At 30.2% G+C, this 20,686-nt stretch overlaps 1 pseudogene; it reads left to right on the plus strand.

Moving 5' to 3' along the window:
* The first annotated feature begins 18,329 nt into the window (after positions 1–18,329).
* LOC145805479 (uncharacterized) lies at positions 18,330–20,313 on the plus strand (annotated as a pseudogene).
* Positions 20,314–20,686: the final 373 nt, after the last annotated feature.

Raw genomic sequence — 20,686 nt, forward strand, 5'->3', positions numbered from 1 at the left:
GACACAATTGTTGGACAACAATTTGAATTTCAATTTCAATTTCAAATTACAAAATTTAAATTAATTTTTCCTTCAAGAAAATTAGGAAAAATTCAAATAAATTTTGTTTAAAAAATTAATATTTAGAACCGACCCGACCCACCACCGGCACCCGGCACGGCTCGGCTCGGTCGGACGGCGGCGCACGTGCGCGTGTAGTGGTTTGGGCTAAGGTTCACTTTATTTATAACTTATCCCTTCTACAAACTTGGGGTGCTCCTTGGGACCCAACCCAAGTGTTATAGTCTAGAGCTTATATACACAAAAAAACTCTCTTAAAATTTTAATGTGGGACAACCCATTAAAAGGAAACCCATATTTAAAACTTTAAATGTCCATTCCTCGAACCCGAAAACGACGTCAATTTCCTATTCACTCATAAATGGTTTTGACGAACCGTCTTCACCGTGTGACTTGCCACGCGGCAAGGAACACGTCACCTCTTCGGACACACCCCAAAAGACATTTGGGGCCCACTCTATTTTGGGCTCAAAGTTGGCCCAAAATAAGCCTATATTACACCATTTTTTCAACAATCCCCCACATGAATAGAATTTGATGGAGAGAAAATACAACAACAAGATCTAAATACAGAGAGTACAGAAATTGGAAATATTCTGCAAATGATAGGTAGCTTTTGGCTTTAAACCTTCCCTTGTGAGACACTATCGGATTTATTAGCTAACCAGTGAACATGATGTCTTGAACTGTTCAGCTGTTTGTGTAAACCAAGACAATAGAACTCACACAGTATATCCCCAGACAGAGTTTAGTTCTCACTATTGTGTTCATTTTGACCCTGAACAACCTAGTCTTTCATGAGTGCTCTAGAGAATTGTAACCCTTCACAAATCTCATAGAACCGGCCCAGTTCACACTCACATATGTGATTCTTATGAAGAGTATCCTGCCATACTCTACTAGGTTTACCTAGATATAAGAATCATTAAAATTTTACTTAACCTAAAATGCTGCAGACATCACTATTTCATCATAGAAATGGGTAAGAGTTTGACTCCCCAGTGATCCTTCTAAGTCATACACAACTCGGTTGTCCCTTTGAACCTAGATCTTGGGATCTCCAGTCAACTAGGTTGGGTTGCTGTTGTGGTAACTCTTATTTAATAGGCTTTAGTCTTATTCTCCTCGATGAATTCTCAACTAGCTCTCTTGCTAACCCTTTGGTTAGTAAATCGGCTATGTTGTCTTTCGACTTCACATATTCAATGGAAATAATTTCATTAGAGAGTAGTTGTCTCACGGTGTTATGTCTACGACGAATGTGTCCTGACTTACTGTTATGCATATGACCCTGTGCTCTACCTATTGCTGATTGACTATCGCAATGTATGCATATAGTAGGCATCGGTTTTGGTCACATTAGAATATCTTCAAGGAAGTGGCAAAGCCATTCTGCCTCTTTCCCTACTTTGTCTAAAGTTATAAATTCTGATTCCATAGTAGACCTAGCAATGCAAGTCTATTTGGAAGATTTCCAAGATACAGCTGCCCCACCAAGAGTAAAGACATACCCACTGGTAGACTTTGAGTCTCTAGTATCCGATATCCAATTTGCATCATAGTATCCTTCAAGTACTGTTGGATATCTAGTATAATTAAGCACAATGTTACAAGTAAATCGGAGATATCTAAGAACCTTTATAATTGCTTTCCAGTGTTCTACTCATGGGTTACTCATATATCTACTTAATTTACTTACTGTATAAACTATATCCGGGCGAGTGCAGTTCATCAAGTACATTAAGCTTCCAATAATTTAGGCATACTCTAATTAAGAAATACTTTCTTGTACATTCTTAGAAAGAAACAAATTAACATCTACAGGTGTTCTAGCAAGATGGTCATCATCTTTGCTGAATTTGTTAAGTATTTTCTCAATATAATAAGATTGTGACAAATCATATCCTTCTGATGTTTTGGTAATTTTCATACCAAGAATTACATCAGTAAGGCCCATGTCCTTTATGTCAAAATGTTTATTCAACATTTTATTAGTAGTTTTAATCATATCATTATTACTACCTATGATGAGCATATCATCTACATAAAGACATTCAATGACATAACCTTTGTCTGTGTTTTTAATATAAACACATTTGTCACACTCATTAATTTTAAATGCCTTGTCAAATTTCTCATGCCATTGCTTTGGAGCTTGTTTTAAGTCATATAATGATTTAACCAATTTATACACTTTCTTTACTTTTCTTGGAACAAAAAAAACCTTCTGGTTATTCCATGTAAATTTCTTCATTTAACTCACCATTTAAGAAAGCGGTTTTCACATCCATTTGATGAATTTCTAAATTGTATAGAGATGCAATGGCAATTAGCATTCTAATGGATGTTATTCTAGTAACCGGTGAGTATGTGTCAAAGTAATCAAGACCTTCTTTTTGTCTAAAACCTTTGGCTACAAGTCTTGCCTTGTATTTGTCAATTGATCCATCCGTTTTCATTTTTCTTTTGAAAATCCACTTGTACCCAAGAGGTTTACAACCTTATGGCAAATCCACCAATTCCCAAGTGTGATTTTGTAAGATGGATTCAACTTCACTATTGACAACTTCTTTCCATAAAGGAGCCTCAGGACTGGACATAGTTTCTTTAAAAGATAAAGGCTCATTTTCTAACAAAAATGTTAGAAAATCTGGACCAAAAGATTTTGAAGTTCTAGCACGTTTACTATGCCTAAGTTCCTCTTCCTCATTTTGATCTATTTCTTATTCTTGTTCTTGTTCTTGTTCTTGTTCTTGTTCTTGTTCTTGATCATGTTCTTGATCCTGACTAGTAATAGTATCAAGAGATCTTTTGTTAGTACTAGTCTCTTGTCCAGTTTTATTCGCAAACACATGTTCAAAGAAAGATGCATCACGACATTCAATAATAGTATTTACATGCATTTCGGTATGTTCTGATTTATAAATTAAAAACCGATATGCACTACTATTCTTGGCATAATCAATGAGAATGCAATCAATGGTCTTAGGACCTATCTTAGTTTTTTTAGGGCCAGAAATAGCCACTTTAGCCAAATATCCCCACACTTTTAAGTATTTGTAGGATGGTACTCTTCCATGCCACAATTCATAAGGTGTTTGATTCACTTTCTTTCGGGGTACTTTATTAAGTATATAATTAGCAAAAAGTATTGCTTCCCTCCACAAGTTCTGAGGTAATCCAGAACTTATTAACATGGCATTCATCATTTCTTTTAAAATCCTATTTTTTCTTTCAACAATTCCATTTTGCTGAGGTGAGCAAGGAGCGGTGGTTTGATAAATTATTCCATGTTCTTTACAAAACTCACCAAAAGGTGATTCATATTCACCACTTCTATCACTTCTTAATTTTTTGATTTTCTTACCAAGTTGATTTTCAACTTTATTCTTATATTGGATGAAAGTTTCCAAAGTTTCATCCTTAGTTCGAATTAAATAAACATAACTATATCTAGTATAGTCATCTATAAAAGTGATAAAACATTTTTTTCCACCTCTAGTATGAATTGATTTAAAATCACAAATGTCACTATGAATTAATTCAAGTGGTTCCATACTTCTTTCAATTGAATGAAAAAGATTTTTAGATAATTTTGCCCCAACGCAAATTTCACATTTATGATATGAATCAATGTCAAATTTAGGTAAACATTCCACATTAATTAATCTACGCAAAGATCCATAAGTAACATGTCCTAATCTACCATGTCATAAATTTGAAAACTCAAACAAGTAAGAAGAAGATATATTTTTATTAATAACTGAGGGTACAACGGTCATTACATTCATCTTTAAAAGGCTATCAAACATATAACCTTTTCCTACATACATCTCATTCTTAGTAAGTACAAATTTATTACTCTCAAATACTAGCCTAAACCCATTCTTACTCAACAAAGATCCGAAAACAAGATTCTTGCGAATGTCCGGTACATGCAGCACATTGTTGAGAGTGAGTTCCTTTTCAGATGTCATCTTGAGTACAATCTTTTCTTATCCTTCAACTTTGGAAGTTAAGGAGTTGCCTATAAAAAGTTGTTCACCATTGTCCACTGTAGAATAAGATGTGAACATCTTTTTGTCGGCACAGATATGGCGAGTAGCACCAGTGTCCACCCACCATTCTTTAGGATTTTCAACAAGATTTGCCTCAGAAACAACTGCAGAAAGATTGATATCATCTATACCATTGGAAATATTGTCCACTTCGGTCATATAGGCTTGAGCAGGCTTCTTGTTTGTTCTTCTTTTGCTTTTGCCTTTGCTACAACAATCTTTCGCCCGATGTCTCTCTTTGTCACAGATGTAACATTTGCCATTAAACTTGTACTTTTTAATTTCCCTCCCTTTAGAACCTTGTGATGAACTTTCTCCAGAAGACTTCCGTTTCTTGGTTTTTGAAGCATGTTCCACCACATTTTCCTTAGACTCCATAGGATGCTTACCATCTCGCTTCTCTGAATTGAGGTTGTCCTCCTCAATCCTTAAACGCACAATTAATTCTTCTAAAGACATTTCTTTACGCTTGTGTTTTAGGTTGTTTTTGAATTCCTTCCAGCCTTGTGGTAATTACTCAATAAAGGCTGCAACTTGGAAGGATTCACTGAGAGACATGCCATTTGCATGAATGTCATGCAGAATGAGTTGGAGATCTTGAACTTAGCTGATCACAGTTTTAAAATCAACCATTACAAAGTCCAGGAATTTGCCAACTACAAATTTTTTTGAGCCGGCATCTTCCATTTTGTACTTTTTCTCCAACCACTCCCAAAGTTCATTTGTTGTCTTGATAAGACTGTAAGCGTTATTTAATGTGTTGTCAAATCCGTTCAAGATGTAGTTCCAGCAAAGGAAATCGGCATGTTTCCAGGCATCAACCGCAGCAACCACTTGCCGGTCGGTTTCATCCTCTGTCAAAATAGGAGCATCCTCACGGAGGAAACGAGCCAGGTTAAGAGTTGTAAGATAGAACAATATTTTCTGTTGCCATCTTTTAAAATCAGTTCCTGAGAACTTCTCTGGCTTTTCACCGTGATTTACCGGTATTGTCACAACAGGAGAGAGGGTTGGTGCAATTGCAGCCACCACACTAGTACTTGTTTGGACATTAGTTTCAGTAGCCATGAATTCTAAATTATAAAACAAAATTATAATTAGAATTTATACTATACAGAAAATTGAGCCAAATTCACAGAATTAAATTCTGTAAAATTAAAAGAAACAAGAATGTAATTTTTATTTTTTAATTAATTTAAAAATAAAATAAAATTTTATTTACCCAAATTAATTCCACACAGAAAATTAAATTTCTATAACACTTCAATAATTAAAAAATTGAAATAGAATTTTAATTAATGAACATTCAGAAAATAATTTCTAAAAATCAAAATTAATTTCTGACAAAATTTCACAAATAAATATTCTGAATTGTTAATGACAACAGTATATTACTACTAGTTGTCAAAGAAAATAGACAATATATTACTACTATCTGTCAGATAGTATATAATCACTATTTATTTTTCCAACCAGAATATTATTTTGTAAATCCATATAAAATAATTTTTGTAAAAGAAGAAAGAGAAAGGGAAACAAACGAAAAATTCTGTAAACAGAATAATTCGAATCTGTCTTAAGATTGTTGGAACAATCTTCTGTGTAAATAAAATAAATTGAAACTAAATCAAACAAAATAAAATAAAAACTTACAGAATTTGTTTTGTCGAACTGAATGGAAAATAAAAGACCAAGTCGAGTTTGTGACACTCTATCCTTAAGACAGATTCGCCCCGCTTTGGTGCTTACGGACTAATGGCGTCTATCTTCCAGGATGCAATGATCTTCACAAATTTGTAGTAGCATTCCAAACAAATTTGTCCGGCGAACTAAAACCTTGTGTTCTATACTCTCTTTGATTTTTCTCTAAAACTAGAATGAAGAATGTATGCAAAAGTGTAGAAAATAAGACAACAAAGAATGAATTTTTAGACTATTTTTGGATGCCCCAACACTACTGGAACTGTAGGTATTTATAGGCAAAAAGGTCATGTCCGAACAGGTGCAAAAAAAAGTGAACAGGTATGAAACAGATTTTGAACAGCTGCTGTTTTGAATTCAAAGCCAAGTTTTGAATATGTTCGGAAGTAACAGATCTGTAACTGCTTGACAGTTATAACACTGTTCAAAACAGTTTAAAACTGTTTGAAAATAAATCTGTTGAAGAATTAAATGAACAGATTCAATTACTATTCAAACAGATCTGTTAACTGTCCAGATTTTTTGAATCTGAAACTGTCCGGATTTGAACAAATTGAAAAAATAGTTTGGGCTCAAAAATCTGTTATGACACAATTGTTAGACAACAATTTGAATTTCAATTTCAAATTACAAATTTTAAATTAATTTTTCCTTCAAGAAAATTAGGAAAAATTCAAATAAATTTTGTCTAAAAAATTAATATTTAGAATTGACCTGACCCACCACCCACACCCGACACGGCTCAGCTCAGTCGGACAGCGGCACGCGCGCACGTGCGGTGGTTTGGGCTAAGGTTCACTTTGTCCATAACTCCTCCCTTTTACAAACTTGGGGTGCCCCTTGAGACCCAACCCAAGGGTTGTAGTCTAGAACTTATATACACAAAAAAGCTCTCCTAAAATTTCAATGTGGGACAACCTATTAAAAGGAAACTCACATTTAAAACTTTAAATGTTCATTTCTCGAACTTGAAAACGACGTCAATTTTCCATTCACTCATAAATGATTTTGACGAACCGTCTTCACCGTGTGACTTGCCATGCGGCAAGAAACACGTCACCTCTTCGGACCCACCCCAAAAGACGTTTGGGGCCCACTCTATTTTGAGCTCAAAGTTGGCCCAAAATAAGCCTATATTACACCATTTTTCCAACAATTGCCACTTGAGATGGAAGAAAACTTTATAGATTTGGAGGCTATAGAAAGAGGTAATGGAATTCCAATATTCAATTTATCATTTAAATTACATTCATGTATTGTGTTATTTTTTACTTTAAACTGAAATTAATTTTTTTGCAACTCTAACCAATGTCAACATTGTTGCTGGCAAGTGATTTGGCTTGCTAGGATGTGGAATTTGCTACTACTGCTACTGTTGTGCTACTGCTGCTACTTTTGTTTGTTGTTGTTAATGGGTTGTTGCTGCTATGCTTTTGTTTGTTTGTTGCTTCTGTTTATGAAGTTTGTTACATTCATGCTTTTGTTTGTTTGTTGTTGTCTAAAACCATTTTATCTATATTTATTTGCTTAGAATTTGTGGAAAAAGGAAATGTCTACTACTATTGAATTTGTTTGCTGTTGTCTACTATTGTTGCTGTTTGTTTGCTTGCAATTTTGTTACATAAGATGACATTTTGGAGAATTAATGATATTGTTTTAATGAATTTTTATTATCTTATATGTTGCTGTTTTTGTTGGTCAGTTCACACATGATGCTATTTGCTTTTGTTTGCTTTAAATGTTTTATATATATATATTTTTATTTAATTATGTGAATGTGTGGTCTTAAACCGATCCAATCCGTATTTAAACGGATTGGTTTCACAATTTAAACTGATTGGATTGATTTTAATTTTTCAAGAACCATAAATAATAAATTGATTCTGATTTTATCCTAATCCAAACCAATCTAAACTATGTCCACCCCTACATGATCGAATATCACAAACCCACCTCGTTACACAAGCCAGAGCTGTAAACTTCTAAATTTATTTAACTAAAATGTTATACAACCAAAAAGAAAAGACATACTCATGGAAAACAACAGTAAAAAGGGAAAATTTTTGGTATAAAGCCTTGAAAGAGGACTCTCATGAGGCAACTAAAAATAACAAAAAAGGTGTTGAAAGGGAAAGCGATATCTTTATCTTATTATAGTTACAGAGTTACCCTTACGTTTATTCAATCCTTTTATCAGTGATTTGCGCCTCACATTTTGAACTCTAGTTTGATTCTAATTGATTCTTTTGTTTGTTTGAAACATGTTATTAAGAAGTATCACTTGATGAGTGATTTAAAAAGTTGGTTAAAAGTTGATTTTTTAATTTTTTTTTTGTAAAAAATGTGAGAGGTGATGTGACTTAAAATTAGCTTTTAACTAGCTTGCCAAATTGTCCCTGATTTTAAGTTTATGTTTTTAAGGTGAACTTAAATGACCTCACTTAAAGGAAAATTTTATTATACACATCTTATATCATATGTATTTTTAATTATATCATTTTCTTTTTTAGTTATAACTAAATTTTTTTGATTATGTCATTATTTTGAGGTATGTGATTATAACTTTTTTATGTTTGGTTATAATTTTTTTATTTATTTTAATTATGACTTAAAAAATATGAAATTATACTTCTTTTTTTCTATAATTATAAGATATATCTGATATACACCCCTTCAATCTTAAAAAAAAAAAAAAAAAAAATGAAAAAAAAAAGGAAGACTTATTTAACTTTTTTTGACAAACATAAGTTTTTTGACTCTCAAGTCTTTCCTCAGGTAATTTAAATGCCTTCCCTGCACGTAACGTAACAACTCCCCCTATTCTCGAAAAATAATAATAATAAATTAACAACCAAACACGCGTGATTTTAAATTATATTTCCCTAATTCAAATACTTTTCAACTCATGAAGTTCATGTTTTGTGAACTTTTGCTTTCAAGGACAATACAGTTGGGTAATGTTAGAGACACCAAATTTTTTACCAAACAAACGATCAAATGTCTCACATAGGTGTGAGGTCCGTAATTTTGTGGGCCCCACACCCATGTGAGACATTTGGTCATTTATTTGGTAGAAAATTTGGGACCTCTAGCATTTTCCATACAGTTGCTCAAATGGTTTTTAAAATTGTCTTTTAAACAATGAAAAAATTAGAAATACAGTAGTTGAGTCGATAAAGTGATTGTGATTTTTTTATTATAATTTAACCTACAAACCTCCTAAAATCCTATCATATGACCCCCAAAAAAAATTATTTTCAAAATAAGACTTTAAATTTCATTATAATTTAACTTATTAACTCCATAATATCTTATTGTATGACCCTAAACAAAAGTTTTATTTTCAAAAAACAACTATATTGTATGACCAAACAAAAAAACAAAAAAATTATTTTCAAATTACGACTTTAAAACACATTTTCAAATTCAAAATCGTATTTTGAAAGCAAAACTTCAAAGTTGAATTAGTGTTTTCAATCTATAATTTTTAAAAATATATGTCTAAACAAGTTCGTGTCACATAAATAAGTTCAAAGCCCACATGCCTTCAATAGAACAACCTATTTGAAGGGTAAATAAGATTTTTGATAGAGCTCTGGATAAATGTAACAAGATTATTTTTAACAAATAAAGATTTGGAAATGGATGATTGATGTTTTCTTTTTTTTTAAATTAAGTAAATGAATCAAAATAAGATAAATATGAAAAAAATTCTACATAAATTAAGCAATGATATTCATATTGTGTATATTCATACTTCACTTCAAATAATTCACATTTTTTCTCTTCTAGACTCTCACAAAAAAATTAATAATGAAGTATAAAACTCGTTACTCCAAAGAAAAAAAAAAAAAAACCAATTGACATTACTTAGAACTCATTTGGTAACACCATATTTGTTTATTAGTTTGCTGGCTTATTTGAATCATATCACATATCAATTTTTTTATCTGTCTTTTCGTAATAAAATCATATCGCATATCAATTTTTTTATCTGTCTTTTCATAATAAGTAAAAAAATTAACTTATAAATCATATAAAAAACAACTCCCAGTAAAAGTGAAGAGAATGTGATCGGTTGGTGCCACTCAAGCCTATGGGCCCACCATAGGCTCTATATGTAAATCATTTGTGAAAAAATTAAATTGATTTGCTAATTATAGTCATAAATTTTATTATATTTATTTTTAAAAAATAGGCTCTATATGTAAATCATTTGTGGAAAAATTAAATTGATTTGCTAATTATAGTCATAAATTTTATTATATTTATTTTTAAAAAATGAATAATTCATTTTCAAATCATATTTACAGCTTATTTAAAAAAATATATTATGAAATTATATAATTATTGTTTTTTAATCAATTTTTTTTCTTTTTTGATCTACAATATCCTAAAAGAAAAACAAACTTCATAATTAAAAAAAAAAAAATTATGAATCACTAACCCGAACAACCACTAATCAATTCACATAATAGATTTTAGAAAATAAAGTGATGATAGAGAGCACTAAAGTTAGAGTTCTAATGCTAATTTTAATGATGTGGAAATATATAAAAAATAATAATAATAATTAGAAAAATGTAACATTACAAATCAAAACATCAAATCATAAGATAGAGCGCACTTTTAGAACTCCCTCTAGAGCTCCTCATTTAGACGTCTCAAACATTTTTGTAAAAAATATGAACCCTAAAAATAAAGGAGTCTCGCTATTGATCATTTGCTAAATGTTCATTAAGGATCAAATGATGTTAAAAAAATTAAAATCTTAATACAATTTCACATATTCTCTCATATATTTTTATATATTATTTTAAATTGTTTACGTAAAGCATCTCCAACGTTGTATCGAAATTTTCATTAAATTTGAATAAAATTTGAAAAAAAGCTTGATCTGATACGATATACTCCAATGATAAATTCAAAAGTTTCATCAAATCTTGATACAAACCCGATTGTTTGAAAAGACATCCAGCTATGAGTAAAAATTTATGTTTAGATGAAGAAATCTCAGTTGTTCAGGATGATGCCCAATGACTACTTACAAAATTTGATAGAAGATAAAAGCTCCTTTAATTTGATGAAAGATTTGGTTCTTCCTTCATTTGATATTAATTTGATAAAAGCGTTGGATCTTAATTTTATTAAATTTAAATTTAATTAAACATTTGATCAAATGTTGAAGATGACCTCATATATCAATATTAATCACTGTCCAAACATTTCTCAATGTAAGAAAGTAGTTCATTGGTCGGTCACTTCAATCGCCCAATATTTTCGGATCCGGGTCACCACTGCGAAGCCCTGCTATGCTCCCCAAAACGGCACCGTTTCATCAAATTTTTTTTTTCAGAACCTATTCTCACGTTTTGCATGTTAGAGTTGTGTTTGAAAATAATATGCAATGTTTTTTTTTATTATTTTGGATTTCAATTATTAAAAAAATTAATATAATATAATTTTATGTCTATTTATATTTGCATAAATATAAATTAACTAATTTAAATTAGCACTCATAGTAATTTAAGGTTGTTCTAATTCGAGAATGTTATGATATGCTTATATTTTTTAGGCCCAATATGATATTTTTTATTTGCAATTTTTTTTAGGGGAAATTATAAATAAATAAACAAATAAAAACTCCAAAGTTTTACCTTATAACAAAATACATTTTTAATTTTTAATTTTTAATTTTATCAATTTAAACCCTAAATTGTTGATTTGTTTTCTATATAAACCATTTGTCTATTTCTATCAAGTAAAATCAATGAAAAAAAATATTTTCAATATATCACAAATACCTCTTGACATTTAAAAATTATATTGCAAACACCTTTGACATTTCATTAAATCACAGACACCCTTGTCATTTAGCAAAAATATATGAACACTCCTTAACATTTTGCAAAAAGATTATAGGCACTCCCTTAATTCAATAAATATATATAATAATATTAATTAAATTATTTATGTGTATTTCTATATATACATACATATAAAATTATTTACAAAATATGTTGTGACGTGTACGTTAAATTAATATGAATGGTAATTTAAATTTATTTATTTATTTGTATGTCTATAAATATAGTTATATTATATTAATTTTTTTTATTTGGAATAATTGCAGCAACAAAAAATTCATGGTTTGATCCTTCTAACAAAATAAAATCTTAAAATTTTTAATTTTATTAATTTAAACTCAAATATTTTAATTTATTTTCAATCTAAACTATTTGTCTATTTTTATTAATCAGAACACAAAAAATTATATTTTAGTCATTAAACTTAATAAAAAATGATATTTTAAATATTTTAGGTATATTTATATTAAATTTAATGACTAAAATAGTTTTTTTTATCAGTTCTTCTTAACAAAAAAAATAGGTGCATAGTTTGGATTAAAAACAAATCAAAAGATTATGATTTAAATTAACAAAATTAAAATTTTAAAGTTTAATTTTATTATAGGAGGCAAACTGTTTTTTTTTTTAATAATTTCCCCCTTTTTAAATAATTTAAGTCTAAAATAATAAACAAAAATGTTGCACATGATTTTCAAATACTACTATGCAAACAAACAAAAAACACAAAATGAATTTATAAAATAAAAATAAAAATAAAAAAAGTTGATGAAGCAGGCAGCATAGTAAAGACTCCAGATCTATGTGGTGTTTTGAGAAATTGGTAAAAAGTTAATTTTTTAATTTTTTTTGGCAAAAAGTTGGATTATTTTGGGTAAAAAAGCTAAAAAATCAAAAAGCTGACTTTTTCAGTGTATTCCCAAAAGAACCCTGTATTTCTTCCATTACTTTGAAGTTTACATCCAAATTTAAAGGGTAGCACGGTCTTTTCGCAACATTGGGTATTGTGGATTGGAAATTATTTATTTGGTGACTTTATTTTTTATTTATTTTTGGCTTTATTTAATTTTTTTTTAAAATTCAACTCAACAAGATGAACTGAAAAATTAAAAAGAATTAAAAAAACTAAAAATAAGTAAAAAAAAGTAAGTAAAAAAATAATAGAATTTTCGGCTTGTTTTGATTTTTTTTATTTTTTTAAAATTAATATTTAAATTCGTCTAATAATTTTTTTGACATAATTTAAAAAAAAAATCATTAATTTTTTTTTTTCAAAAATGTTGCTAAACACCAATGACTGTAGCGAGCATTACGTGTGATAATGTTAATCCTCCCTTATTATTATTATTTTTTTTTTCGTCTCAAAATATTAGTCTTATATTCTATTTTTTATTATCTCAAAATATTAGTTATTTTTCAAAAATTAAAGAAAATAACATAATTTTTTTTTTCATTTTTTTATTTTTAAAATTTATTAACATTATTTTTATAATGTAATAATTGTACTACTTAAAGGCAATTTTTAAAAATTAAGATAGTGTTTAGGAGAGTTTTACAATTATGATTTGATAATAAAGTTGTATTTTGAGTTTGTGAGTTTTGGAATTATAATTTGAAAATAGAAAATTTGTTTGGTTATGAGTTTTGAAAAGAGTTTTGAATTTTTGATGTAACATAAAATGAGAAAAGTTGTTTGGTTATGAGTTTTGAAAACAGTTTTAAAAACTTAATTGAAAAACTTATAATTCATAATCAAACACACAACTCAAAATTCTATTGAAAATTCTATTCAAAACTCATGACCAAACTCTTTTTAAAATTCAATTTAAAAAAAAAATAATTTATCATTTTGGTCTAAAAAAATAATTTCTAAATTTAAAAATATATATATGTATTTATATAAAAAAAAAATTCAAATAACAAGTGGCGATTGTAAAAAAAAAAAAAAAAAAAAGTATTGCTCAATCAACCATCAGGCAGATGACCGAGTAGATCAAAAATTCAAAAAATGTCTAATTTACCAAACATGTTTTCTAAATATGTTTTGAAATTGATTTGAAATCATAGTTTAAAAACTCTTACAAAACATATGATTAGAATGTGAGGGTAGAATTAGTTTTAAAAAGTATTACCAAATACAGTCTAATATTTTTAAAATGTAATAATTGTACTACTAAAAAAATTAAATTCTCTAACGCCGTGTTTGGTTATGAGATTTGGGAAAAAATTTAGAAAGGGAAAGAGAAAATATGCGTGAAATTAAGAAAAATATAAGTATTTTTTATTCACTTTTTACCTTCTTTTTTTTTTTATCTTTTCAAATCTCTCAACCAAATATAGCATAAAATAGACTAATATTATAAAAGAAAATGTTATAAGTTTCAAATTTTCTACCAAATAATTTGATCATTTATAAAAAAAAAAATTGGATAAATTAAAAATACACATCTTGAAGTTTGATTAAAATATGAATCACCCCTTATAGTTTTGAAAATTACATTTCATCCCCTGATGTTTCTAATTTCATAACAAATCGCTCATTTTATTAATAAATCATCAAGTCAATTAACAATTTTTAATGATGTTAAAAATATATTTTAATTAGTAATTTAAGTAATTTTATTATTATATGTGTGAATAATTATAAATTTTATTTTTAAAAGAATATTTATAATTTTTAAAATTAAAAAAAAATTATATTTTAAATATATCTCAAAAAAATATATTTATAATTTACCCACAAAAATTTGATACCCCAACCTTCTCGTATTATAAAATAGGAAGAGTACAATTGCCAGCTGTGTTGGAGAGTGAACGGTTTCGGTAATCAATCAGTTCTAAGCAACATCTCGTGATATTTTCAAGAGAAGTGACGAATTTTTATATGATTCGTGTGGTGAGCGGTGATAGTAATTATTGAAGGGGGTGTTTCTACCGTGCGCTGACGATGCGGCACATGAATTCCTGCGCAATGTTCGGAGACTAAACTGCTCTCTAACCCTAAGCCTCAAGTTTCCCATTTTGCCCCTGCCCCACCACTGCCCCCATTGCCGTGGTGGTTGTAACGTAACTGTGCCACCACTAGTGCCACGACTGCATGTTTTTTGGGCAAAGTGAAAAATCAATTAGATAATGAAAAAATGTTTAAAATCACTAATTTAAGTGTATTAGATCATCTCTAACGATTTATCAAATTTTGCATCAAATTTAAATTTTGGTGAAAAAATCACTTTTTGGAGCTCCAATAGTTTCACCAAAGTGGTATCAAAATCATAATAGAACAAAAAATTCATCAAAGTGAGAACAGGCTCTAAATTTCACCATTTCACTGTGCGTTACCGTTGGGGTGGGCCAACCGGTTGTCCGGCCGGTTGACCCACCAATCAACCGGTTCCCTTTCAAATGGTTGGTTTAAATCGATCAAAAAAAAAGTTCAAAAAAAAAAAAAAAAATTACACTTACCGATTGACCCTTCCCTTTTGATGAATGGTTGGAGCAAGCCATATCAAATTAAGAAAATTGACTTTTTTTTATTCAAATTTGATGAAAATTTCGGTTCACCGTTGGAGATGCTGTTAGGAGAGTATTAATTGGTGAGACCCACTTTTTGATGCGATGTTTTGCTGTTTTTTTTTTTTTTTCTTTTTTTGCTGACGCTCATTAGAACTGACATTAGTGATGCTATTTTAGCGATCTAAATCACTATTGTTATATAATGTTTCTTTTTATTCAATTAATAAAATAAAATATATATTATATATTATATATCATTAAACTAGTAAGAATCTTTTTCAATAAATCTTTTATTATAGTATAGATAATATTTATATCAAGTTCATATCTCAAATTAAAAGTAGAGAGATTTATGTGTAGGATCTACTAAGTAGATTTATTATTTAATAGATTTTATGATAATTAGTGATATTTTCATCATACACTATTAAAATAATGTCACTAATTATTCATTTTCAGCGACAGTTTAAAAAATTTGTCACAAAAAATGTCACAAATTATAAATTTTAGCTACAATTTAAAAAAAAAATCATTACAAAAAAAAAATACTCATTTTTAACTTTCAATGATAGTTTAAAAAATTCGTCACAAAAAAAGATCACTAATTGTAAGTTTTAGCACCAATTTATAAAAATCGTGACAAAAAAAGTCACTAATTATCAATTTTTAGCGACATATGTAACAAATCAAACCAAACCAAGCCTTAAGTATCATCAAATGGAGTCGGCTACATGAATCTTTTTTCTCCATGCGGCCTTATCAAAGGCCATTTCGTTAGTCAAATTAAATAGATCCATATCTCTATTTACAACGCTAACCAACGTTAATATAGGCCTACCTCATCCCCTAACACTTCCATCTACCTTTACAGCATCACATCTCTTCACTACTGCCTGTATTAGTCTCCGTTGAATATGACCAAACCATCTCAATCGATTCTCTCTCAACTTATCTTATATCGGTACTACTCCTACCCATTCCCGAATAAACTAATTCCTAATTTTGTCCTGTCTTGTCTAGTCTTACCACACATCCACCTTAGCATTATCATCTCGCCCACACTCATCTTATCTACATGTTGTTTCTTTGTTGTCCAACACTCCATTCCATACAATATCGCTGATCTAATAGTCGTTCTATAGAATTTACCTTTAAGTCTAGTGGGCAATATTAACAAACCTAGACCGGACCGGCCGGTCGAACTGGTTGAACCGGGACCCGAGCTTGGTCTCAGTCCAACAAATCCTGTAAACCCGGAGCAAGCCTAAAACCGTTCTTAATTGATAAAACCAGATGGCCCGCCTGGTTTGATAAAACCGATCGAGTTATGAGGAACCGTCCTGGTTTGTTGCACTTATAAATAGCACTAAAAAAATCCAATTTCTAGGGCTCCAAACAAATTCAGCTCATCTCTCTCTCTCTCAACTCAAAAGGGTGTCGATGGTTTTGGCCTCTCCGCAGATTGTTGGTGAACGGAGGACACAAATCCAGTGAGTACTTCGACGACCTCTGCTGCTTCTCTTTCTCTTCCTCTTCCCCTTCTCTTCCTCTTCTACTGTGGTGGCTGGTCTCTATTTCTCTCCCCCTTCTCTTCCTCTTTACCTTTTTTTTGTTACTCTTGCTTGCTGGGTTTTTTTTTCGCACTTATGTTATATATGATTTTTTTTTTCTAGTGTGAGTAGAGCTTTATATTCTTCTTTGTTTGTTTATGATGAAATTTTATTTTAAGGGAATTTATCTTGGCTTTTCATTACGAATATATATAAATTTTATGATGAAATTTTGTTTGTTTAAGTTCTCATAGCAATGCTTAGATTGCAGTTGAAACAAAAAACAAAAATGCAGTTGAAACAAAAAAAAATTATGAACAGAAAAAAAAATTTTGAGCCACTGGTTGTTGATTTATTCCTTCCTTGTCAATAATGAGGCCACCACCGTGGGCTCAATTGCAGGTGAAACAAAAAAAATAATAATAATAATTATGCTTCAATTCTTCAGCAGATTTGGCTCTGCCTTATTGATTCTGGTTAGGCTTCTTAGATGAGTCCCTGTAATGGGGCAAAACAAATTGTTAGATCAGAATATTGGAAATGTTACAAAGCTAGTGAATCTACTAGACTAATTTTTTGGAAATATTACAAAGCCAATATTGGGCCCCATTATTCTGATGAATAATATTGGAAATGTTTCAAATGTTAGAACAGAGCCAATATTGGAAATGTTAGAACAGAAAAAAAAAAACAAAAAAAAAATGTTTCACATTTGAGTGCTATCTTGTTACAAACAATTGAATAATATTGGAAATGACTTCTGTAATTGGTTTATGTGATTCTTGACTTAATTATACAATTCCAAGTTTTTGTTTTTTGTTTTCATAGCTGTTACATACATGATAATAAAATTCTGATTTCATGCAATTTTTTATAATAAATTTATGATTTCAAATATTAGTAAATGTATTATATAGTGTTGTTTTAGGCGAAATAGATTCATTTGGCCATAATTCAACAGCACACTCTAATGCCCCATCATCAACAAGAGGTAAATCTGATCCAGCATGGGACCATGTAACTAGGGGGCGAGCTCTTGATGGGAAAAAAACTTTAACATGTTTGTATTGTGGGAAAACTATCAAAGGTGGAGGGATTAATAGAATGAAGCAACATCTTGTAGGAAAGTCTGGTGAAGTTGGGCCATGTAAGAAAGTTCCAGGTGATGTTAGGTATCGAATGGAAGAGGCTTTGAAAGAAATTATTGAGAAAAATAAACGAAGTAAGGAATCTAATCCCTTTGGTCAGACTGTTTTCGAATTTGAGGATGATGCTGAAATTGAAGAAATAATTCCACAACGCAATAAGGGCATCTTAATTAGTGAAGGTGGTGGTAGTAGGAATAAAAGTAAAGCAACAATGACACAAAGAGGAAAAGGAAAGGAATCTACAAAATTTGATAATTTTTTTGCACCAAGGACCACTTCGGGCTCTCAACCAACTATCAAAAGTGACCTTGCTACTAAAGAAGCTGTACGTAGGGCACATATAATTGTGGCAAAATTTTTGTATGATACATATGTTCCAATGAATGTTGTCAATTCCATATACTTTCAGCCCATGTTTGATGCTGCAATCCCATGTTTGATGCTGCAATTGCCATTGGTCCAGGATATAAAGTTCCTACCTACCATGAAGTTTGAGTTCCGTTATTGAATGACTCAGAGAAAGAGCTTCAATTGTTTATTGACTCTATAAAGAGTACTTGGGCTGATACTGGGTGTACAATTATGGGTGATGGTTGGACTGATGGTAGACATAGAACTCTCATTAATTTTCTTGTCTATTGTCCTAGAGGAATCACTTTTGTTAAATCCATTGATGTCTCTGATGTTGTAAAAGATGCTCCTCTTCTTTTTAAATTGTTTGAAGAAATTATTGAGTGGGTGGGAGTGAGCAATATTGTACACATGGTGACAGATAATGGGGCAAATTATGTTGCTGCTGGAAGACTTGTTAGTCAAACTTACAAGAATATTAATTGCTCTCCTTGTGCAGCACATTGTTTGAACTTAGTGTTAAGTGATATTTCCAAGTTGAATCATGTGAAAGAGCTTGCCTCTAAAGCATCAAGTGTGACAAGATTTATTTATAATCGCCCATGGTTGATAGCTTGGTTAAGGAAAATGAAGGAGCAACCCGTTTTGCCACTACTTTCATTGCATTACATAGTATTCAAAAACATATGTATGATTTGAAAGCCTTAGTAACAAGTAAGGATTTTGTCGATTCAAGGCATGCAAAAGACAAGAAAGCAAAAGAAGTTGTTGCTATCATTTTAGACAGTAAGTTTTCAAATGATTGCTTGATCATTGTTAAGATTGTTGAGCCACTCATGAGATTGTTGCGTATTGTTGATGGAGATAAAAAACCTTCAATGGGATATGTATATGAGGGCATGTATAGGGCAAGAATAGCAATTAAGAATATTTTCATGAAGAAAAAACGATTGTACAAGCCTTATACAAGTATTATCAAAGATCGTTGGGATAGGACATTACGCAAAAATATCTATGCCGCGGCTTATTGGTTGAATTCGGCTTTTTAATATGATCAATCATCATTTTGCAAAAAACCAGAGGTTATGGCAAGTGTGCTTGATGTGATAAAAACAAAAGCTACATGTAGCAAGACAAAACTCTTGGAAGAAGCAAGATTGTTTCGAGATCAATTAGAAAGTTTTGGAAGAGAGCTTGCTACTATTACATCCAAGACAACACAACCAGGTAAAATTATGTATTATATTTGATTTTTTTTTTCATTGTGATTGCTTAGTAATTCTTTAAATGTAATATTAGATCTAATTTATTTATTTTTTCTTTTCTTTTAACAATAAGATGAATGGTGGAGGTTATTTGGCCATAGTGTTCCAAATTTACAAAAGCTGGCTATTAGAATTCTTAGCCAAACTAGTAGCTCTTCTGGATGTGAAAGGAATTGGAGTGTTTTTGAACGTATACATACGAAGAAGAGGAACAGATTGGAACATCAAAGGCTTAATGATCTTGTATACATTCATTATAATTTGCGGTTGAAGAATAGGTAAATGAACCATTTACCTTGTCATACATTTTCTAATAGAATATTTATTCAAGAGTCTTACTTTTAAGTGAAAATTATAGGCATTTCAACAAAATGAAGAACTATGATCTGGTTGACATTGAAAGTGTTGACAAAAACGAGTTTTCGATTGTTGAAGATGAAGAAGAGCCTCCTCTTCTTGATTTTGATGAGTTGGAACAAATGCTTTATCAAGAAAGTCCGTCTCCACAAAATAAGAGGCAATGTCATGGTCTACGTGATGGTTAGTAATTAATTATTTCATTATTATATAACAATGTTTTTGTTATTATTAAATTGATTACTTATTGATTTTGTTGTAACTATTGTAGATATGACGAGGATGATGTGGTCTTAGAGGTTGGAGATGATATTGACTTTGGATCATTTTGTGATGTCAACATGGATGATAGATCTAATGCTCAAAGTGATGGAGTTGGCACAAGCAACAATGAAAATGAAGATGACGATGCTTGGCTAATGGAAGGCTTGCCAAGGAATTAGACAAAAAAACAATGTTTTTTTGGCATGATGTGTTTGTTTGTAGTGGATTGGTTTTGAACTTTTTATTTTTATATTTATTTATCTACTTTCATTTAGGAAGGATGGATGCTCATTATTGTGTTTTAAGATTTGGAATTATAGATCTTATCTCTACGCTTGCTTGGTTTATGTTTGTGTTTGAGATTTGACTCTTAATTGATGTAGTAAACTATAGTATTTTTATTTGATTATGTTTGTGTTTTTATTTGACAAATAGGTAATAGTAATTGCATTTAGTATAATGCTTTTATTATTTTCATTATTATGATTGAATTTATAATATGTTCTATTTTCCAACTTTGATATATGTGTAGATTGTGCAGTAATTTTTGCT

This window comes from Camellia sinensis, chromosome 13, assembly GCF_055761805.1.
Source record: "Camellia sinensis isolate YWXY chromosome 13, ASM5576180v1, whole genome shotgun sequence".
NCBI lineage: Eukaryota > Viridiplantae > Streptophyta > Magnoliopsida > Ericales > Theaceae > Camellia > Camellia sinensis.